The sequence below is a fragment of the Ovis canadensis genome, chromosome 1 (genome assembly GCF_042477335.2).
Source record: "Ovis canadensis isolate MfBH-ARS-UI-01 breed Bighorn chromosome 1, ARS-UI_OviCan_v2, whole genome shotgun sequence".
In the NCBI taxonomy this organism is placed as follows: Eukaryota; Metazoa; Chordata; class Mammalia; order Artiodactyla; family Bovidae; genus Ovis; species Ovis canadensis.
The window spans coordinates 245,226,818-245,251,615 of record NC_091245.1 but is presented as its reverse complement, the minus strand read 5'-3'; the positions used below and the strand labels follow the sequence as shown (position 1 = coordinate 245,251,615).

The 24,798-nt window shown below is 37.9% G+C and overlaps 1 long non-coding RNA gene across 1 annotated transcript in view; it reads left to right on the top strand.

Moving 5' to 3' along the window:
* Window positions 1–836: 836 nt before the first annotated feature.
* LOC138425344 (uncharacterized) overlaps window positions 837–24,798 on the top strand; it is a 99,691-nt gene continuing 75,729 nt past the window's right edge. Inside the window, exon 1 of the long non-coding RNA XR_011251179.1 lies at window positions 837–985. This is a non-coding gene — a long non-coding RNA (uncharacterized lncRNA). The remainder of the gene's footprint in view (window positions 986–24,798) is intronic.

Sequence of the window (24,798 nt, the reverse complement as noted above, 5' to 3'; positions counted from 1 at the left end):
AGTGCACCCTGAAATGGGCTTCCCTGGTTGTTCAGTGGCAAAGAATCGCCTGCCAATGCAGGAGACGGGGTTCCATCGCTGCGTGGGGAAGACCCCTGGAGAAGGGAATGGCAACCCAGTCCAGTATTCTAGCTTGGGAAAATCCCATGGACAGAGGAGCCTGCTGGTCCATGAGGTAGCAAAGAGTCCCTTGCGACTTAACTGAGAAGGAGCACCTGAAATAACTACATCTTTCCAGTTTGCCTGAATGCTAGAGAGATGGGTTCTCCCTGTAATCCCCGTCCCTCTGCCAGCAAAGCACGTTAAGTGACTACAAACCCTTTTAACTGCAAGTCGACCTGACCCGGGTCCCCAGCGCTGCGCAGAGGGAACGCCAGCCCGAGATCCCGGAGGAGCCCCGTCTGGCGGGACCCGGCCTGCAGGACAGAAACGCGGCGGTGGGCAAGCGGCCCTAGGGGCGGGCCCAGGCGGAACACTCTAGCCAACAGCCTTCTTCCCTGGGCCACGGCCGCGGTCTTCAAAGCCGGCTCCCTCCCGGTGCCCCGAAACTTCAGGAACTACCTGAGGATGCGGCGCGGGGCGTTGCCGGCCTCGCACCTCTGTTAGCAGGGGGCCAGCCCCACTCACCGCCAGATCAGCTGTCCCCTCGGAACCGGGACGCCGGGCCTGGGGTCCGATTTCATCCGCCGAGGAACGGGAAAGGGGCGGGGCGGGTAAAGGGAGAAGGAAGAGGAGGCTGTTCAAACTCAAATTAAAATAGAGGTGGTGGGGGAGGGGCGCTGGCCTGGGGGCGTGGTCCCGCGCGCAGGGACCCTCCTGCGGCACCTTCCCCTCCCGCGCCGCCCGGTGCTGGGCGCTCCGCCGCCTCCGCGGTCCGCGGCCTCTGGAGGCGCGGCCGCCACTTGGAGCCAGTTTACAAGCGAAAAACGTGGGAGACAGGAAAACAGGGAGAAACAAGTTGTCACCGCCACCGCTCTCATGTGAGGTAAAGAAAAGAATAAGAGCAAGTCGACGGTTGCCTGTAATCCGAGAGACACTTTCTAGAGCCTGTGAGGCAGGACTTCCTGACAGAGGTTACAGAGTCCAGGAAGGAAAAGAAGCGCTGTTAATTTGCACCAGTCGTCCCCTCCGCCCCTGCCCAGACCGTTGGCTTGCGCGCTTGGTCTTGGTGATGCAGTGCTGGCTGAAAACGGAGGTTCAGGGCTCAGGCATTTGTTTTCCTTTCCACAGGGTCGGAGGAGGCCAGTTTGATGTCGGAAGGAGCAAGGAATGGCGTCAGGAAAGAGGAGTAAGGGAGCAGGGTTGCCTGTGTTTTCTGAGAGAAAAAATGGCATTTGTTAATTAAGGTTCTTAGACACGTATTGATTTTAAACTACTGAGGTTCAGGTCTGAGGTCCACGGGGAAGGAACACAGTTCTTTTGTCGCTGTTAGGTCAGTAAAGCTGCTGTTGGGTCACTGTAGTAAAGCCCATCTACTGACCCAGAGTTGTGGTGAAGGAAAGTGGTTTATTGCAGAGTGCCAAGCAAGCAGTCTAGGCAGCCGGTGCTTAAAAGATCTGAACTCCCTGATGGTCTTTAGGCAAAAGGGTAAAGTCAGAGTGGAGGAGGCAGGGTGTGGGGTGGATAATCCGCTCCTGGACATTGTTCTGATTTGTTGGTGGTTAGGTAATCGGGTGTCAACATCTTCAGCCTTCTGGTTCCAGCCAGTCTGGGCCAGTCTACCTGCTTGCAGCAGCCAGTAGACTTCTTCCACATGCTGGTGTTTTCAATTTCTGCAAAAGAGCTCAAAGGATATGGCTCAGAATATTATCTATAGCCTTTGAGATCAAAGAACTTAAGGCCTATGACTTTGTTTAGTGGCTTTCGTTATTATATAGTTTGTCTTGTTTGACTGTTTTGACTGTTTTTCTTTCTGTGTTCTCTCTGATTAAATTTATTATTTGGAACTTAGTGAAGGCCTTGGAGCTAAAGTTTTTCTACAGACAAGAGGTGGCCGAGGAATCTGGGTGCAGGAGGTCTGTTCTGAGAAGACCAGAAGTAGTCCTATTTGGTTACACATTGAGGAGAACTGGGAGAATCTGTGCCCCTGATCTTACAAGAAATTCAGTTCAGTTCAGTTCAGTTCAGTCGCTCAGTCGTGTTCAACTCTGTGACCCCCATGAACTGCAGCATGCCAGGCCTCCCTGTCAGTCAACTCCCGGAGTCTACCCAAACTCATGTCCATTGAGTCGGTGATGCCATCCAACCATCTCATCCTCTGTCGTCGTCGTCTCCTCCTGCCCTCAATCTTTCCCAGTATAGGGTCTTTTCCAATGAGTCAACTCTTCGCATGAGGTGGCCAAAGTATTGGAGTTTCAGCTTCAACATCAGTCCTTCCAATGAACACCCAGGACTGATCTCCTTTAGGATGGACTGGTTGGATCTCCTTGCAGTCCAAGGGGCTCGCAAGAGTTTTCTCTAACACCACAGTTCAAAAGCATATAAGAAATTAGAACTGGACAAAAATAGATTATACTCTGAAGAGAACTTGGCACTGCCCCCACTATGGGAGAAGTTTGGATAGGAGAAAGCATATGGGAGGGAAGTTCTGGAATTTTCCATTTTCTTTGATATGCATGCTATTTGAGAATAAGTTTTTTTAAAAAATACTGTATTTTTTCATAGAAATTGCACAGAACACTTTTCAAATGTAGAGATAGTGTGAGTCTGTCAGTCCTGTCCAACTCTTTGCGACCCAATGGGCTGTAGCCTACCAGACTCCTCTGTCCATGGGATTCTCCTGGCAAGAATACTGAAGTGGGTTGTCATTCCCTTCTCCAAGGGATTTTCCCGACCCACAGATTGAACCCAGGTCTCCCCCATTGTGGGCAGATTCTTTACCATGAAAGTATAAAACAAACAGGCACCAAAGCTATGATGATCTAAACTTAAGTCTTTAACAAAGTCAGGATCTGATGATGTTCTGGCTTCAGTAAGTCAGGTGATGACTGCATATTTTTTAAAGTATTTATTTTCACCTGTCTTAGTGTTTTTAGCTGCACTTTTTCATGTTGTGTGTTGTTATTTTTAACTGATTGCTTCTATTTTGTCACAGTCCACTTAGAGTGTATTAATATATCACTTAATACAAAATTAAGAAATTTGTGCAACATGCTTCAGTTCCTCAATCCTTCAGGTCACTGTTGTCACATATTTTATGTGAACATATATAAATTTCATGTACATTGTTATAATTTTGGCATAGAGTCAGTTTTATTTCATAGGTATTAAGAGAAGGGAGAAAAAGATCTTATACTTACCACATGTATACAGTTCCAGGTGTGCTTCATTCTTTCTTGGATATTTGAGTTTTACATAGTGCACCTCTCCTTGGGCTAAAAAATTTCCTTTTGAATATCTCAAAGTGCAGATCTGGTGGCAGTAAGTTCTCTCATCCTTTATTAATCTGAGAATAAATTTATTTTGCTTTTATTTTGAGATTCATCTTATTAAATACATAATTGTATATTGGCAGTGTTTTATTGTTGTATTTCCGCAAATTTTAAAGACAGCATCCGTTTGATTTCCATTTTTATCTGATGTTGAGTAGGCTATCATTGTTTTAAAGATATATTTATATCTTTGGCTTTCTTACAGTTAGTCTAAAATATGTGGTTTTCTTTGTGTCTTTCCTGCTTGGGGTTCTCCTAGCTTCGTGGATATGTCAGTTGATTCCTCCTCTCCCAATTTTAGCCAGTGTTTTTTGAAAGTTCTCTTCGCCATTCTTTCCCTTATTTCTAGGAATCCAACTGAAATATATGCCAGAACTCTAGATTTTGTCCCACAGATCACTGAGGCTTTGTTTGTATTTTCATTCTTTTGTTCTTCTATTTGAACTGGATATTTTCTTTGAATTTCTCTTCAAGCTTTGACCTTCATTTCAATCTGCTGTTAAGCCTCTCCCATGATTTCTCCATTTCACATGTTACACTTATCATTTCTCCTCTTTCTGTTTGGTTCTTTATTGCATCTTCCGTGTCTCTGTTGAGTTTTGCAGTGTGTTTCTTCATTATAATCATCTTTCTAAGCTCTTGAACATTTATGAAAACTTTTACAATTCTGAGTCATCTTAAGTCTATTTCAATGGATTGTTTTTATTCTTAAGACAAATGATCATAATTCCTTATAACTTAGGATGTATGACTGACTCGTTTGTATGATGAAATATTGTTTGGCATTAAAGAAAGTTTATGTATACTATTACAGAACAGTTTTAAGTACCTTCCCTATTGATGCCAATACCACCTCCCCCTAAAAAAGACCAAAAAAAAAAAAAGAAGCAGAGAAAAGAAACTGGAAATTTAGATAGATACATAGATAATTGATCAATAAACACTTATCTATGCACTGAAACATTATCCAGAACACAATAGGATAAAATAGGTGATCGACTCTAAAGAAATCACTGGGAATAGAGAGATGCTTTTCATTATATGTCCTTCTGTACTTTTCAAACAACTTTATTTCAGTATAATTCATTCATTTAAAGTGAACAATAAAGTTGCTTTTAATACATCTACAGTGTTGTACAACCATTACTACAATCAATTTTAGAATATTTTATTACCCTCAAAAGAAACTCTACCCTCTTTACCTTTCACCCCAACCTTTCCCTGCTTCCTCCATTCCCCTACCCCTGAAAGTGAAGTTGCTCAGTCCTGTCGACTTTTTGCAACCAGGCAAGAATACTAGAGTGGGTTGTCATTTCCTTCTCCAGGGAATCTTCCTGACCCAGGGATTGAACCCAGGTCTCCCACATTATAGGCAGACATTTTACCATCTGAGCTACCAGGGAAGCCCCCCCTACCCCTAGGCAACAACACATCTACTTTCTGTCTCTCTAGATTTGCCAAGTCTGGACTTTTTATAAAAATGAGATCAACACAATATGTGGTCCTTTGTGACTAGCTTTTTTCATTTAATATAATTTCAAGGTCATTGAAGTTGTACCATTGTATCAGTACTTCATTTCTTGTTATTATCAAATATTTCACTTATGCCTATATCACATTTACTTATCCATTCATAAATCATGGACTTGATTTTTTCTACAACTCACATGTATTATCTTTCAAAAAATAATACCGTGAAACCTAAATAGTGTGATGGCTTTTGCAATTATATTTTAAGTCAATAATCAAAGAGTAAATTGCTAATATATGGAAGTTGGCAAGCTTTTAAATATTAAAAGCTGCATGCTGCAATGAATATTTGGATACACATACCTTTTATCAAATGTGTGAGTCTAAGTGTAATGGTTACTTTTATGTGTCAGCTTTATTGGCAATAGGATGCCCAGATTAAACATTATTTCTGGGTGTGTTGTTTAAGAGTTTAAGTGTCGTTTTATGAAATTAGCACTTGAATTGATGGACTCAGCAAAACAAATTGCCCTCTTCCATGTGGATGGGCATCATCTAATCTGTTCAGAGCCTGAAGAGAACAAAAGGTAGAGAAAGAAGGAATGTGCCCTTTTTTTTTTCCCTGCCTCACTACTTAAGATAGGACATCTTGCTGGGGTCCAGCCCCCGCAGGATCCAGGGAAACCCAAAGGAGGAACGGTGTCGGCGATTTCGATTGATTGATTGATTTTTTTTTTAATTTTTATTTTTACTTTATTTTACTTTACAATACTGTATTGGTTTTGCCATACAATGACATGAATCCACCACGGGTGTACATTCGAGAGAGAGAGATAAGGAAAGAATGTTGAAGATAAGAAAATAGAGGAAAGAGGCTGATATTCTTTGGTTTATTTTCCCTTTCAGGTCTTAGAAACCTGGGCAGATAAGTGAACGCAGGGAGCCTCTATGCTCCAAGGGATCAGCCTGAAAAAGAGAGGGAGAGGGAGAGAGAAAGAAAAATAGAGAGAAGAAAAAACACGAGGTGACCAAGCTGTTTCGAATAGCGAGGCCCAAAAGCTTTATTTTTCAAAAGGTACTTTTATACCTTGCCTTATACATAGAGGGAAATGAAAGATGCAAGATCATACAGAGTCAGCCCAAACATTCCAGCAGTTTTGCCCTTGTCGAAACCAGGATTTTTTCTGCATACCTTTCCCACAAGTGATGTTGTGTACAGTATCTTCTGGCCTTGGAGGCCTGTGAACATTTTATGACCCTCTTTTGATAAAGGCTACTCAACCAGAAAACTTATTTTCCCTCAAGATGTTTTTTCTTTATATTTCTAATCTATGTCAGCTTCAGAAAATGCCAAACAGAGTTACATTTTTCACAGAGTAAAGGTGTAGTGAGTTACAAGAAAGAACCAATTAGCTCAAAGATCTAATGTGGTTAAATTCAAGGCTTCACTTGTTTTTCTTACATTCTCACTATGTTAACTAATGCATTCCCAGGTGCACAGTGGATAAGAGATATGGGAACTTAGCAACAAGCATTGGCCCAATAATGAAATCCTACACCAGCACTACTCTAATAACTTTGAACTCTTTCAAAGGCTCTATGTTTTAGGCTTTCCATGCCTCTCACAGTTGGGAGGCTGTAAATGATCACATGTGTAGCTGTAAGAGTCTGGATATACCTACCGAGCAAGCTAGAATGCTAACAGAGGGGGTTTGATTTGAAATATTCCTCTCATGTCCAGGAAACTTATTAGCTATAGCCCGAAGTTGATTTTCTCCAGAGAAAGGTGGTCAGGGTTAGACCCCTGTTAATGTCAGAGGAGTTGGTGAAAGTCATGAAATAGTAAAACAGACAGATTCTGGTTTTGGGGTAGATGCTCAAGAAAGCCTAGGGAGCCCGTTGAGTTCTGAAGCCTTGCTTAACCGTTCTCTTCCACATGACCTTGTCATGGGTGGGATCTCCCGTGGTGGCTCCCAGCAACGTCTCATCTTGTGCTGCCCTGAAAAGGGGATTTATAACATCATTGTCCCTCATTCTCAAGCCTTTGGACTCAGATTAAATTACATTATCACCTTTTCCTGGATCTTCACCTTGCAGACTGCAAGTCATGGGACTTCTCAGTCTCCATGATCATGTGACTCATAGCAAGTCAATCTCAATCTCTCTCTCTTTCATATACTGAGCATGACACTCTGTTGGTTCTTTTTCTCTGAAGAACTCTGACTAATAAAATATTTATGGGGTTAGTTTCTGATGTATAGGATATGTTGAATGAAATGCAATTGCATTGACTTATAGTTTAATTTGTTTCTTTTATTCATTCATATGTCCACATAATGATAACTATATATATCAGAAGTGAGTTTCAACACCTATCTCTATTAGCTTAAGACAGTTTTATCATTACTTATTCCTCTAGGGGCAGAAATGAAGACAGCCCAGTAAGTTGCCCTGAGTAGGTAAAACTTTGACCTTTCTTCAAAGTAATATGCTTCAGATATCTACCAGCACTTTTATTTATTTATTTTTTTACCAGCACTTTTAATGGGCTTGAGTAGAAACTGATTTTAAATCACCTCTAACTTTTAGTTGGACCTTGGGCAAGATATTGATTCTTTATTCTTAGTTATTATTGGCATAATAATACCAACCCTCATGTTTCAAAGAATCTTTGTGAAGACTAAAACTGAAAAGTCTGCAAGCCCCATGAGGGCAGCTTCTTCAAATTTGTGTCCAGCGAGTAATCCAGTTTGGCCCATTAGGTGATTAATAAGTAATGCTGAATTTTGCTTTTTGTTTAGTTGCTAAGTCGAGTCTGATAGTTTGTGACACCATGAACTGTAGCCTGCCAGGGTCCTCTGTCCATAGGATTTCCCAGGCAAGAATATTGGAGTAGGTTGCCAGTTCCTTCTCCAGGGAATCTTCCTGACCCAGGGAACAAGCCCATGTCTCCTGTGTTGGCAGCAGATTCTTTACCAGTGGGCCACCTGGGAAGTTGCTGAATATGTCACAATCAAATAGTTATTCAGATGAAGCCTTTTTAATGTAACATTGGAAAGAACACTTCTGTTTTGGACCTTTCTAGCTTGCTAGTTACATTACTTCTGTGTCTTACTTGGTGATCTTTTCTATTAGCTTAAGACAGTTTTATCATTACTTATTCCTCTAGGGGCAGAAATGAAGACAGCCCAGTAAGTTGCCCTGAGCAGGTAAAACTTTGACCTTTCTTCAAAGTAATATGCTTCAGATATTTACCAGCACTTTTAATGGGCTTGGGTAGAAACTGATTTTAAATCACTGATAAGATTTTAGAAGAATCAACAATTTCTGCAAAATTTTTGGACACAACACTTTCCCTCCAATGGAAGAGTACACTAAAATGTTTCTTGTGTACCAATTTTGGACTTGTTCTAGGCTATTTGAAAACAGTTAATCTGTTCATCTATATGAAGATAAAAGACTTCTTCATTGTCAGTGTTTACTCCCCTAGCTCTTGAAACAATTGTAAGAAATATGGGTTTGCCGAAATCCATAAAGTTTCTGAGGCATCAAAAGAGAAATTTCAGTTCTTGGATGATCAGGACTGAGTTAAGAGAGGGGAGTAAAATTAAACTAATTCTGGGGTATAAAGCATTAGAAGAAAGCAATGAAACAATAACAAAACCACAAAGTTAAGTTGTTTATGCTAAAGAATATTTCAGGAGAAAAGTGGTGCATGTCTACACTGTTGAGTTCCAAACAACCTCAAGACCTGAGAGAACAAATTTCCTCTCTTTATGGCACCTTCAAGAGAATTGAACTAGACTAAACAACCAACTAAACAAAATCTACAGCAACCATATTTTGCAAAAGATCTACTAACAGTGATGACTGATTTTGGGGTATAACATGTTTGTGGTGAAAGTTGTCAAGTTGTGCAAATGGGCAGATGTAGGTCATAGAGGACCTTGAGGGAGAAAGCACCCTGATTTCTGTGTTAACATGAGAAAAATGATAAAGCTCATTGAAGAGTGGTATTTTATTGTTTGGGTTAAGAAAATGTTGGATTGACTATACCGTATAGTTATAGTATGACCTAGACACAATCTGAACTATGTGAAGATGCCCTTCCCATATATATTAATAACAGTACTCCTTCCTCAGCAGAGAACAAAGAAAGGTATCAAAGCTGGGTGGTACAATACTGTTCCTTTATATTTTGGATGTAGAGAATTCTGAAACAGGTTAAACAGGAGTTCATAAAAATAAGATACAAAGACATTGGGTCAAGACATTGGGTTAAATCCTCTAGTGTACATGTATCAAAAAGTCAGAGGAAAGGCCAGAAGAAAAATGGGAAGGCTTATCAAAGAATGTAAAAGATAAAAATTTGGTGTAAATCTTGAAAGGGAAAAAAAAAATTTCAAGCAAATCTGACAAAACCAGTACTTGGAAGATCAACCATCTTTTCAGAACTAAAAAAAGATAAATTTAAAAATAAATTTCTGATATCCATTTTCCTGTAGAATGCATTCTGTGAGAGTGTGTATGGTACCCATTCATAGGTCACATAAGCACTGTTGGCATTGGTTTCTGGAGGAAGAAGCCTGAGAAATATTGTACTGTCTTATACTTGTGGAGAAAGCGGAAGTAAGTAGTTGGGGGTTAGAGTCTTGAATTCTCTCATCCATGCTGAAATTCCATGGGAATGAATGTTGTGAAGGAAGAATACAAATTGTTAAAACTGAAAAATATAACTAGACAGTGATGATGCAAAAACGGAGGATAAAAGAATAGATTAAAGATTCTATGGATACCAAATGTGTTTAAATAAAGCAATGATAAAGAATCTGCCTTCCAATGCAAGAGATGTGAGTTTGATCCCTGGGTCAGGAAAATCCCCTGGAGGAGGAAATGTCAACCCACTCCAATATCCTTGCCTGAGAAATTCCATGGTCAGAGGAGCCTGGCTGGCCATAGTCCATGGGGTTGCAAAGAGTCAGACTTGACTGAGGACACGCACCTATGAGGAAACAAGTACAAGAGAGAAAAAGCAGACCCTAGGAAAGGCATGCAAAAACATTATTAGTCTGCTGACCAGATGCCTCAAGACATATGACTCTTGGAATAAGTCCAGAGGGAACAGAAAAACATCTTGAAAGCACAATGTGTGCCTGGAGGTGGAAAGCCATCATCAGGTTGTTCTGTGACCTGGCATCTCTGAGTCAGATATTTTTTTGTGTCTGGAGCTTTGTTTTTTAGACAGAAACATAAGTCATTAGATAAAAGTAAATCTTTATGCTACATGCCTAGCCTATCTTTGACAGCCGTATGGCTCCATATGCTTCTGAGAGCATGTTCTCTCTCCCTTGCACATACTCCCCTGCCTGAAAACATACAATAAAGCTGACTTGATCAGATTGGGTACCTTCACCTCAGAATGGTGTTGGTCCCCTGATCCTCACTTTCAATTCTTGTGTCTTTCTCATTCTTTTGCCGCACCATGCTTTCGGGAAAACGTGCTGCGCTTTTGGAAACCGTGCCTTGTTGAGCCGGACTCGACACCTATACAAACACTTTGCTGTGAAAGAATTTGAATCAGATGAAATAGTATATATGAATATATTTTGGAAATGTATTGAGCATAGTTTAAACTTCTCACAGAATAATCCGAAGCTGAATCCTCTTGAGCTGATGAAGACCAAAGAAAATGTTTACTTTCTCCTTTTATTCACCTCTTGATTCTTTCTCTCTTCATTTAACATTATCTCTAAGATAATATGGACAGTGAATTTAGAAAACCCAGATAAAAACTTAGACTAAAATTAATGTAGCACTTTCCCCAACAATTTACTTGCTACTATACTTATAGCCAAGTATAGTAAAAAGGGTTTTTGTTAGGACTTTGCCATTAACTTACTTTCTGAACTCAAGCAAGATTTTTTATAGAGTGAGGTTTAGCATGTCTTCAGCCTAAAATTCAGACTCCCACTAGACCAAATTCAATTATATAGATATTTTATATTCATATAGGACTACAGATCTGTTCTCTCTTTTTTAAAAAACTCCTCAGTTGAAAGAATCACCCTATAGGTATAGACAAATTTATTTTTGAACCAACTTATAAAACAGTGCATTCAAGTTGTATATATCTGATGTTTGCTTTGTTATCTTTCTGCAGCACTCATAGTGTGTTCTGAGATTTTGGTAGACAAACTACGTTAGATAAGAGTCGTTTGCTGGGTGTATACTGGGGTATCTTCTAAGCTCCACATGGGAAATACATTTGAGCCTAACATCAGTCTAGAACCATGGTTCGCAAATGTGTCTGTACCTTAGTCTGGAGAAATTTATTAAAATCCAGACTGTATGTACAGAGACCCTGACTTAATTATTCTGATATAGGGCCCAGAAATTAAGTACTTCTTCCAGCTGTAGTATTTTGGTGAAACCAGCAATTCTATCTTCTTGCTCCTTGTCTTTCCCCTGCTGATTTTGAAGGAAGAACTTCATCACTTTTGTTATTGTTTATATGTCTCAAACTTAATGTGTAATCTTCTCCTACCTTCTGTTGTTGAAACTGGTCTTTTCCTACCTTTTCCCCATCATCAAAAATACATTCATGTTTATTTTTCAGAGCTTCTGAAGCTAAAAATTGTCCAGTTAGGAAAAAAATATGTAATCTCTTTTGTTTGCTTTTTGCTATCAAGGGAGCTTTAGCTCCTATATCTCTGCATTTATCACTTGGGCAATAAGCTTTGTCAAAAGAAAGGAGGGTTTTGTCAGTGTCTCTTCCAAAAATATTGGAAAAGAGCTGCTCATTTTGACCTCAGTTTGGTCTGCGCCAAGTCATAGTAGAAGTCATTATATCACAGGAAATTAGCACACTCTGCCAAGTCCCAACTTCTCAAAACCAGTGGATTGTGCTATGATAAACAAAGCATACTGGTTAGAAAAAACATAGTCATTTAGAGACAACTTCAGTGCTCTGAACCCTTTCAGGAGTCTGGCATACCTTGATCCATAGGCTTAATTATCATAGTCACGTCTCCTGTGTCTCCTGCATTGACTGGCAGATGCTTTACCACTGCACCACCTGGGAAGCCCACAGTTTCTCATAAGATTGTTTAATAGTTTAGATGAGTTAGTGAGTATGGTCAGGAGGTAGTACTGGGCTTGGGGAGTTTTTATACAGTGTTTCTCTGGCAACAATCCAATGGCTAATCTGACTTTAGAGTTCCTGGGGGTAGTTTCTGGGAGAAATATTTACATGTATCATTTTTAAATTGAATTTTATTGAGATAGTTGTAGATTCACATGTAGTTGCTTAAAAATAATAGAGAAATCCCTTAAACACTTAATTCCCCCACCAGTCACAGTTTGTAAACTTAGTATTACAGCAAGGATATTGACATTGATATAATTGAATTTATTTAGGTTTCTCCAGCTTTATTCTCCACTGGTGTGTGTGTGTGTATGTGTGTGTTTGTGTGTACACATATGTGTTAGAGGGGGATTAAGTTGTATGTAATTTTATCACAGTTGTTGGTTTGTGTATCTAGCACCTTAGTCATGTTATGGAACATTCCAGATCATAAGAATCCATCAGGTTGCCCTTGTATGACCGCACCCACCTCGCTCTAGTTTCTCCATACATCTCTCCTATGCTAACTCTGGAAATCAGGACTCTGACCTCGACTTCTGAAATGTTGTCATTTAAAAATTGTTGCATAAATGGAATCATACAGTATGTGACCTTTGGGGACTGACATTTTTTTACCCAAGGTGCATGTATTAATGATTTGTTCTTAGTGCTGAGTAGTATTGCATATTACGAATGTACTACAGTTGAACTAGTCATCAATTGACAGACATCTGGACTATTTTCAGTTTGGGGCTGTTATGAATAAAGCTGCTATGACTTATGCATGAAAATAAATTTCTATTTCTTTGGGAGAAATGCCTGAGCTGAAAATTTCTGGGTTCTATGATAATTACCTGTTTTGTTTTATAAGAAACTGCCAAATATTTTCAGAGGGTCTAGTATATCATTTTACATTCCCACCAGCAGTGTATGAGTGATGTGTTTTCTCTGGATTCTTGCCAATGTTTCGCGTGGTATCTAGTTTTATTTTAGCCATTCTGATAGATAGATAGTGGTTTCAATTTACATTTCCCTGATAGCTAATGATGTTGAACATTTTTTCATAAACTTATTTGCTGTTCATATATCTTCTTCTGTGAACTATCTGTTCATGTCTTTTATCATTTTAAATTGTATTATTTTTTTACTGTTGAGTTTTGAGAGTTCTTTGTGTATTCTGTGTTTCTTGATTGGATATGTGGTTTGCAAATATTTTCTTTTAGTGAGTAGCTTGTCTTTTCACTCTCTTCACTCCTTCTGCTTGCATTGGGCTTGTTTTGCCTCTCTTTATCTAATTTCTTGAGGTAGAAACTTATATTATTAACTTGAGATCTTTCCTCTTCTGTAATATAAAATTTTAACATGTGGCTCAGTGGTAAAGAATCCAGCTGTCAATGCAGGAGACTTAGGAGATCCAGGTTTGATCTCTGGGTTGGGAAGATCCCGTAGAGGATGAAATGGCAACCCACTTCAGTATTCTTGCCTGGAAAATTCCAGGGACAGAGCAACCTGGCCAGCTAGAATCCATGGGGTTGCAAAGAGTCAGTAATGATTGCGCGTGCACACACACACACACACACACACTCATACACACACTACTGTAAAATTTCCCCTCGGCACTGTTTTAGCTGCATCCTACATATTTTAATACATTGCTTCTTTATTTTCATTCAGTTCCATGTATCCTTTTTATGTCTTGTTATTTAGAAGTGTGTTATGTTCTAAATGTTCAGAGGTTTTTTTCTTTTCTGTTTATTTCTAGTTGTTTCTATTATAATCAGAAACATGTTCTGTAGATTTCAACTCTTTAATTTGTTGTGATTTATTTATGATCAAAAATATGGCCTATCTTGGTGAAAGAATGTATTTTGTTGTTAATTGCTGGAGTGTTTTTTATATGCTAGTTATTCCCTGTTGGTTGTGTTCTTCAGCTCATCTACATCCTTGCAGATTTTCTGCATAGTAATTCTCTCAGTTGCTGAATGAACTGTGTGAAACTCTGGGCCCTATTTAAATATCTAATGTTTAGTAGACACCATGTTTAGATTTATCTAGCTGATTGTGGTCTACTTGGGGCAATAGTTCTAATGTCACTTTCCTGGTAGGCCAGCAGGTGAAGGCCAAGGGAAGAGCTGACAGAATAGCAAAAGCGCTGGAACTAGAGACACATGGCTTGCTCCATTTCTCTCATTTTCACTTTGTGTTAATTATATTAAGATGAAAATGTTTAAGTTCATTTAAGATGCATTTTGAAGACCCTCTAACACAATGAATGTATTGCTGTTAAACATATCTATGTCAGATAGTAGGGTAATTTCCTTTCCATTGCCACGATAACCATCCAGAGATAAGGTTCCTTTACATTTATCTTCAAGGGTATGCCACCAAAATAAGAATATTTTTGGACATAGAAAAAATATGAGAAATTTTATTGTATCTACCACAAAATTAGACTGAGTTTCTCAGCCATGACCTGACAATATCTAATCTATGGTATTTATATTCCTGTTGAATATTTTACCTTATTCTGCAAGGTCTGACCAAAACTAAAATGATTTATTTGGATAAACTGAGATGACTGAGTTTCATGCTAGCAAGAAAATAGTGGAGAAGTATTTTAATGCTATAAAACGTATGTCTTTAAAAATAATTCTAAATGAAGAACATTTTATATGTAATTATTTAAAGGAAATATTTTGTAATAATCATCATTATAAATATATGAATTTTCAGACTATCTCTTTTGCATTTCTCATATTTTGAATACATCAGATTAGAATATAAACTCCTTACTTCAGAAGCGAGAGGTGGTTACATCATGATTTTCAGATCAAGAAAACTTATATAATCCTTCTCACCTGCTCAGATTTATTAGGCCTATATTTCAGAGTTCTGGCTAGGACAACATCCATGGCTAGGAGATGCTACTGTACTGTTAGTTCTGTATATCCAAAAAGATGTTGTGTTTACATTTTTAAAAATTAGGATGCTATATACACAGTTTTACAACTGAAATATTTGTTTTATGTATATAGCCTATCAGCTAATTCCAGAGAAAATCTCGGAAATACAAATATTCTACAAAGGCATCCTTGGTTGCCCTGTACAACACCCTGACCTTGTATGATGCAGAACAGGCACAGTTGGGCAACTCTCTCATCACTGGGAAAGAGTTCCTGAGCCACATGTCATTTCAAATACTGTTTGAAAGTGAGGACATCTACTCTAGACCCAGACCACACCTAGATTTGAACTCCAGCTTTGCAACTTACCTAGTAGTAAAATGACCTTGAAGAAATCACTAAATTTTCTTTTGCTTTAGTTTCTTTCACTGTAAAAAGGGGATGGTATTAGTATCTGTCCTAGAGATTTGTTGTAAGATTAAATATGTCAATGAATGAAAAGTGTTTGTTGCAGGATCTGGTTTAGAGTAATATGTTAGATATTATTCTTAAGAAGTTTGCATCACTGATGATTTATTCTGTAATAAGAAGGTCAATTGCCACATCAATTTTGATCACTAGATTTGTGACCTTGGATATTTCACTTCATTCATCTGCCTTTGTGCTTCTCACTGGTAAGATGAGTAATGCTTGCCCTTGTTATCCCACAATGATTTAAGTAAGAGTTGTATTCAAAGGCTCAGGGCACAGAGCACATAGGAGCAAACATCACATAATGTAGGTGGGAATTCACAGACAGTGTCAGTAGGAGTGTGAGTTCTTGTTTTTGCAATTTTCTAGGGAGATGTGCTTGGACCATGGGGTTGGGTGTTGGGAGAGGTATTCTGTACCCTTCTTTTTTCTCTTTTTAATGGAGAGAGCATAACAGTGATCTTACTCAGAAAGTTAAATAATTGAAGTTGTGGTTTCAGTTTTTAATGATGTTATGAAAAAGCTAGTTCCCTAAAACATACCTGGAAACAAAAAAGAAAGTTACGAGACAACCTAGAAAGAGAGAGAGGTCCACAGTCAAGATAATATTCGTTTTTCTGCATAAGAATGAAATCTAAAATATAAGTAAATAAATTATTTTTACTTAAAAAAATTAAGGTATAGTTTATATGTAGCATTATTTAGTTCTGGGTGTTGTTGTTTAGTTGCTAAGTCATGTCTGTCTCTGTGATCCCATGACCTTATAGCCTGCGAGGCTCCTCTGTCCATGGGATTTCCCAGGCAAGAATACTGGAGTGGATTGCCATTTCCTTCTTCAGGGGATCTTCCTGAGCCAGTGGTCAAAACCACATCTCCTGCATTGATAGGCAGATTCTTTACTGCTGAGCCGCAAGGGAAGCCCAATTTTAGGTGTACAACATACCAACTTGATATTTATATATATTGCAAAATGATTATCACCATTAAGTCTGGGGAACATCAGTCACCATACGGTTACAAAATTTTTATTCTTGTGGTCAGAACTTCTAAGATCTACTCTCAGCAATTTTAAAATATGTAATATATTAATAATATTATTGACTATAGTCACCACACTGTACATTACATTCCCATGACTTATTTATTTTATAACTGAAAGTTTGTAACTTCTCCCTTTACTCATTTCTCCCACCCTTCAATCTCTTCTCTGTATCTATTAGTTTAGTTTTTATTTTCTTTTAGATTCCACACAAAAATGAAATCAATATTTGTCTTTCTCAGTCTGACTTATTTCACATAGTATAATCCCCTCGAGAACTAACTATCCATGTTTTTGTAAATGGCAAGATTTCATTCTTTTTTATGGCTCAGTAGTATTCTTTTGCATTTATGCATATATATATATTTCACACCTTTTTTGTCTGTTCATCTGTTGATGGACACTTAGGTTGTTTTCATATCTTGGCTAGAGTAAATAACATTGCAGTGAAAATAAGTGTGCCTGTATCTTTTTAAATTAGTGTTTTTCTATTCTTTTTATAAATGCCCAGAAGTGGAATTGCTAGATCATATGGTAGTTCTATTTTTCAGTTTTTGGGAACTTTCATACTGTTTTCCATAGTGGTTGCATCAGTTTACATTCTGACCAACAGTGCACAAGAGTTCCCTATTCTCCATAGTCTTGCAAGTACCTGTCATTTCTTGTGCTTTTTTCATAATAGTCATTTTAGCAGGTATGAGGTGATAGCTCACTGAGGTTTTAATTTATATTTCCCTGATCATAAGTGGTGTTAGGCATCTTTTCATGTGCTTATTGACCATCTTCATGCCTTTGGAAAGATGTCTATTCAGATCCTCTGCCAATTTTTTAAAATGGATTGCTTGTTTTTACTATTGAGTTGTATGAGTTCTTTATATGTTTTGGATATTAACCCTTTATTGGATATATGATTTGCAAATATTTTCTCCCATTCATTAGGTTGCATTTTCATTTTTTAAAATTTCCTTTGCTGATCCCTGGTGGCTCAGTGGTGAAGAATCTGCCTGTAACGCAGGAGCTGTAGGAGACATGGGTTCAATCCCTGGGTCAGGAATATCCCCTGGAGGATAGCATGGCAACCCATGCACTCTTGCCCAGAGAATCCCTGGGACAGAGGAGACTGGAAGGCTACAGTTCATAGGGTTGCAAAGAGTCAGACACGACTGAAGTGACTTAGCATAGCACAGCGCAGAAGCCTTTTAGTTTGATGTAGTCCCACTTGTTGACCTTTGGTTTTGTTGCTTTTGCATTTTGGTGTCAAATACAAAAATCATCATCTGGACTGATGACAGAGAGCTTACTGCTTATGTTTTCTAATAGGAGTTTTACAGTTTCAGGCTTTATATTCCAGTACATCTTGAGTTAACGTTTGTGTGTGATTTCATTCTATTGCATGTGGCTGTCCAGTTTTCCCAACAGCAGTTACTGAAGAGACTGTCCTTTCCTTGTCTTCTTTGTAAATTTTGACCATATCTGTTTAGGTTTATTTCCGGTCTCTATTCTGTTCTGTTAACTTATGTATTTTTATGCCAAGATGCTAACTGCTTTAGTAAATGATTTTTTAAATTGTTAAACACAATGTAAATTAAATGAATTTGTCTGTGAATACCCCAAAGTAGTGTTGGGGTATTATAATGGAAATATTACAATGGAGAATATAATATACAGATTATATAGTGCACATGATATTATGTTCTTAAACCTAAATATATAACTTTTATTTAAATGTCTAAAAATCTTATCTTAAAATGATCTTTATGGTGAATATATGTGATTGATACCTCACAACTGAAATGAGGGCTATCATTAATGGAGAAGGAAATTTTTTTAAAAGGTAATTAAAGGACTGTGTCAACATAATTATGTTTATAAAACTAACATAGCAATGTTATAAAGCCACTAATTTTCACACTTTTTATAATATATTTGAAAGTGAAAGTTGCCCAGTCATGTCCAACTCTTTGCAACCCCATGGACTATACCAGTCCATGGAATTCTCCAGGCCAGAATACTGGAGTGGGTAGCCTTTCCCTCCTCCAGGGGATCTTCCCAACACAGGGACTGAACCCAGGTCTCCTGCATTGCAGGCAGATTCTTTACCAGCAGAGCCACAAGGGGTATATATTTAATTATTTGTAAATTCACCAGAAGAAAATTCACATGTGTAAATTCATGTATAGTATTAGAACTTGCAGTGGAAATTTTAATTAACATGGCCACATTTCAGTGAGGAAATGGAAAATTTCGTAACTTTTCCAACATTCAGTTGGTGATATGTGATGGAGGTAGGATTCAGACCTGTATTTGCTATAGTTAAAAGATAATGATCTACATTCTAGACCAAATAAGAAAGATTTATCTTGCTTCAGTGTATACAGTGATACTATCCTCTGGTCAGGGATGGCTTCATGGACCTTGAAGCTGTGCTTGGATTAATGTGCTGCTATTGGCATCTTGAAAGTTCAGTGGCACTTGAATAAGTGGCACTTCATTTTTATGCAAATTATGTAACAGGTCCTGCTTTTGGGAAATAGCTCAACAACTCTTTTTTTTTTTTTTCTTATTTTGCTGTGATGTTAAGCACATTCCTTACCATCTCTGTTTTCATCTCCTTTCTTAAAAATTCAGATTCTGCTGAAACGAACTAGTGTAACCATTTAGGAAACATTTTCAGATAGGTCACTTTCACTCATCATAGATTATTTTAACAATTTTTATTGGAGTGTAGTTGCTTTACAATGTTGTGTTAGTTTCTGCTGTACAACAAAGTGAATCATCTATACATATACACATATCCCCTATTTTGTGGATTTTCTTCCCATTTAGGTCAACACAGGGCATGAGTAGAGTTCCCTGGGTTCTCATTAGTTATCTGTTTTATACATAAAAGTGTATATATGTCAATCCCAATCTTCTAATTTCCCCTCCCTCCTTTAGCACCTTGGTATCCACACATTTGTTCTCTACATATGTGTCTCTGTTTCTGCTTTGCAAATAGATTCATCTTTACCATTTTTCTAGACTCCACATATATGTCTTTTTAAATTTATTTATTTTAATTGGAGGCTAATTACTTTAAAATTTTTTAGTAGTTTTGCCATACATTGACATGAATCCGCCATGGGGGAACATGTATTCCACATCCTGAACCCCTCTCCCACCTCCCTCCCCATCCCATCCCTCTGGGTCATCCCAGTGCACAGCCCTGAGCACCCTGACTGATGCATCGAACCTGGACTGGCGATCTGTTTCACATATGATCATATACGTGTTTCAGTGCTCTTCTGTCAAATTGTCCCACCCTCGCCTTCTCCCACAGAGTCCAAAAGACTGTTCTATATGTCTGTGTCTCTTTTGCTGTCTCCCTTATAGGGTTATCATTACCATCTTTTTAAATTCCATATACATGGATTAGTATACTGTATTGGTGTTTTTCTTTCTGGTTTACTTCACTCTGTATAATAGGCTCCAGTTTCATCCACCTCATTAGAACTGATTCAGATGTATTCTTTTTAATGGCTGAGTAATATTCCATTGTGTATATGTACCATAGCTTTCTTATCCATTCGTCTGCTGATGGACATCTAGGTTGCTTCCATGTCCTGGCTGTTATAAACAGTGCAGCAATGAACATTGGGGTACACATGTCTCTTTCAATTCTGGTTTCCTCGGTGTGTATGCCCAGCAGTGGGATTGCTGGGTCATATGGCAGTTCTATTTCCACTTTTTAAGGAATCTGCACACTGTTCTCCATAGGGGCTGTTCTAGTTTGCATTCCCACCAACAGTGTAAGAGGGTTCCCTTTTCTCCACACCCTCTCCAGCATTTATTGTTTGTAAACTTTAGGATAGCAGCTATTCTGACTAGCGTGAAATGGTACCTCATTGTGATTTTGATTTGCATTTCTCTGATAATGAGTGATGTTGAGCATCTTTTCATGTGTTTATTAGCCATCTGTATGTCTTTGGAGAAATGCCTGTTTAGTTCTTTGGCCCATTTTTTGATTGGATCGTTTATTTTTCTGGAATTGAGCTGCAGGAGTTGCTTGTATATTTTTGAGATTAATTCTTTGTCAGTTGCTTCATTTGCTATTATTTTCTCCCATTCTGAAGACTGTCTTTTCACCTTGCTTATATTTTCCTTTGTTTTGCAAAAGCTTTTAAGTTTAATTAGGTCCCATTTGTTTGTTTTTGCTTGTATTTCCGTTACTCTGGGAGGTGGGTCATAGAGGATCCTGCTGTGGTTCAAGTCAGAGAGTATTTTCCTCTAGGAGTTTCATAGTTTCTGGTCTTTAATTTTAGATCTTTAATCCATTTTGAGTTTATTTTTGTATGTGGTGTTAGAAAGTGTTCTAGTTTCATTCTTTTACAAATGGTTGACCAGTTTTCCCAGCATCACTTATTAAAGAGATTCTCCATTGTATATTCTTGCCTCTTTTGTCAAAGATAAGGTGCCCATAGGTGCGTGGATTTATCTCTGGGCTTTCTATTTGTTCCATTGATCTATATTTCTGTCTTTGTGCCAGTAACATATTGTCTTGATGACTGTGGCTTTGTAGTAGAGCCTGAAATCAGGCAGGTTGATTCCTCCAGTTCCATTCTTCTTTCTCAAGATTGCTTTGGCTATTCAAGGTTTTTTGTATTTCCATAAAAATTTTGAAGTTGTTTGTTCTAGTTCTGTGAAAAATACCATTGGCAGCTTGATAGGGATTGCATTGAGTATATAGATTGCATTTTCACTATATTGATTCTTCCAATCCATGAACACAGTATATTTCTCCATCTATTTGTGTCCTCTTTGATTTCTTTCCTCAGTGTTTTATAGTTTTCTATATATAGGTCTTTAGTTTCTTTAGGTAGATATATTCCTAAGTATTTTATTTGTTTCATTGCAATGGTGAATGGAATTGTTTCCTTAATTTCTCTTTCTGTTTTCTCATTGTTAGTGTATAGGAATGCAAGGGATTTCTGTGTGTTGATTTTATATCCTGAAACTTTACTATATTCATTGATTAGCTCTAGTAATTTTCTGATGGAGTCTTTTTTTTTTTTTTTTTTTTCATGCAAAGAGCCGACTCATTGGATGATGGAGTCTTTAGGGTGTTCTATGTACAGGATCATGTCATCCGCAAACAATGAGAGTTTTACTTCTTTTCCAATCTGGATTCCTTTTATTTCTTTTTCTGCTCTGATTGCTGTGGCCAAGACTTCCAAAACTATGGTGAATAGTAGTGGTGAGAGTGGGCACCCTTGTCTTGTTCCTGACTTTAGAGGAAATGCTTTCAATTTTTCACCATTGAGGATACTGTTTACTGTGGATTTGTCATATATAGTTATTATTATGTTGAGGTATGCCCCTTCTATTCCTGCTTTCTGGAGGGTTTTTATCATAAATGGATGTTGAATTTTGTCAAAGGCTTTCTCTGCATCTATTGAGATAATCATATGGTTTTTATCTTTCAATTTGTTAATGTGGTGTATTACATTGATTGATTTGTGGATATTGAAGAATCCTTGCATCCCTGGGATAAAGCCCACTTGGTCATGGTGTATGATCTTTTTAATGTGTTGTTGGATTCTGTTTGCTAGAATTTTGTTAAGGTTTTTTTTGCATCTATGTTCATCAGTGATATTGGCCTGTACTTTTCTCTTTTTTGTGGCATCTTTGTCTAGTTTTGGTATTAGGGTGATGGTAACCTCATAGAATGAGTTTGGAACTTTATGTTCCTCTTCAATTTTCTGGAAAAGTTTGAGTAGGATAGGTGTTAACTCTTCTCTAAATTTTTGGTAGAATTAAGCTGTGAGCTGTCTGGTCCTGGGCTTTTGTTTGCTGGAAGATTTCTGATTACAGTTTTGTGATGGGTCTGTTAAGATTTTCTATTTCTTCCTGGTTCAGTTTTGGAAAGTTATACTTTTCTCAGAATGTGTCTATTTCTTCCCAGTTTTCCATTTTATTGGCATATAATTGCTGATAGTAGTCTCTTATGAACCTTTGTATTTCTGTGTTATCTGTTGTGATTTCTCCATTTTCATTTCTAATTTTGTTGATTTTATTCTTGTCCCTTTGTTTCTTGATGAGTCTGGCTAATGGTTTGTCAGTTTTATTTATCTTCCCAAACAACCATCTTTTGGCTTATTGATTTTAGCTATGGTCTCTTTTGTTTCTTCTGCATTTATTTCTGCCCCAATTTTTAAGATTTCTTTCCTTCTACTAACCCTGGGGTTCTTCATTTCTTCCTTTTCTAGTTGCTTTAGATGTAGAGTTAGGTTATTTATTTGATTTTTTTCTTGTTTCTTGAGGTAAGCCTGTATTGCTATGAATCTTCCCCTTAGCACTAATTTTACAGTGTCCCATAGGTTTGGGGTTGTTGTGTTTTCATTTTCATTCGTTTCTATACATATTTTGATTTTTTAAAAAAAATTTCTTCTGTGATTTGTTGGTTATTCAGCAGCGTGTTGTTCAGCCTCCATATGTTGGAATTTTTAATAGTTTTTCTCCTGTAATTAAGATCTAATCTTACTGCATTGTGGTCAGAAAAGATGCTTGGAATGATTGCAATTTTTCTGAATTTACCAAGGCTAGATTTATAGCCCAGGATGTGGTTTATCCTGGAGAAGGTTCCATGTGCACTTGGGAGAAAAAGATGAAATTCATTGTTTTGGGGTGAAATGTCCTATAGATATAAATTAGGTCTAATTGGTCCATTGTATCATTTAAAGTTTATGTTTCCTTGTTAATTTTCTGTTTAATTCCATAGGTGTGAGTGGGGTATTACAGTCTCCCACTATTATTGTATTATTGTTAATTTCCCTTTCATTCTTGTTAGCATTTGCCTTATATATTGTGGTGCTCCTATGTTGGGTACATATATATTTATAATTGTTATATGTTCTTCTTGGATTGATCCTTTGATCATTATGTAGCGTCTTTTTTCACAGCCTTTATTTTAACGTCTATTTTATCTGATATGAGTATTGCTACTCCAGCTTTCTCTTGGTCTTTATTTGCGTGGAATATCTTTTTCCTGCCCTTCACTGTCTGTATGTGTCCCTTGTTTTGATGTGGGTCTCTTGTAGACAACATATATAAGGGTCTTGTTTTTGTACCCATTCAGCCAGTGTTTGTCTTTTAGTTGGGCATTCAACCCATTTACATTTAAGGTAATGATTGATAAGTATGATCCCATTGCCATTTACTTTGTTGTTTTGGGTTCAAGTTTATACACTTTCTGTGTTTCCTGTCTAGAGATGATCCTTTAGCATTTGTTGAAGAGCTGGTTTGGTGGTGCTGAATTCTCTCAGCTTTTGCTTGTCTGTAAAGCTTTTGATTTCTCCTTCATATTTGAATGAGATCCTTGCTGGCTTCAGTAATCTGGGTTGTAGGTTTTTCTCTTTCATTACTTTAAGTGTGTCCTGCCATTCCCTTCTGGCCTGAAGAATTTATATTGAAAGGATCAGCTGTTATCCTTATGGTAATCCCTTTGTGTGTTATTTGTTGTTTTTGCCTTGCTGCTTTTAATATTTGTTCTTTGTGTTTGATCTTTGTGAATTTAATTAATATGTGTCTTGGGGTGTTTTGCCTTGGGTTTATCCTGTTTGGAACTCTCTGGGTTTCTTGGACTTGGGTGGCTATTTCCTTCCCCATTTAAGGGAAGTTTTCAACTATTATCTCCTCAGGTATTTTCTCATGGCCTTTCTTTTTGTGTTCTTCTTCTGGGACTCCTGTGATTCGAATGTTGGGGTGATTAACATTATCACAGAGGTCTCTGAAATTGTCCTCATTTCTTTTAATTCTTTTTTCTTTTTTCCTCTCTGCTTCATTTATTTCTACCATTTCTATCTTCTACCTCACTTATCCTATCTTCTGCCTCTATTATTCTACTGTTGGTTCCCTCCAGAGTGTTTTTGATCTCATTTATTGCATTATTGATTATATATTGACTCTTTTATTTCTTCTAGGCCCTTGTTAAACCTTTCTTGCATCTTCTCAATCCTTCTGTCCAGGCTATTTATCTCTAACTCCATTTTGTTTTCAAGATTTTGGATCATTATTACTATTATTATTCTGAATTCTTTTTCAAGTAGACTCCCTATCTCCTCCTCTTTTGTTTGGTTTGGTGGGCATTTGTCATGTTCCTTTACTTGCTGAGTATTTCTCTACCTTTTCATCTTGTTTAGATTTCAGTGTTTGGGGTGGCCTTTCTGTATTCTGGCAGTGTGTGGCTCCTCTTTATTGTGGAGGTTCCTTGCTGTGGGTAGGGTTGGACAGGCAGCTTGTCAAGGTTTTCTGGTTAGGGAAGCTTATGTCAGTGTTCTGGTGGGTGGAGCTGGATTTCTTCTCTCTGGAGTGCCATGTAGTGTC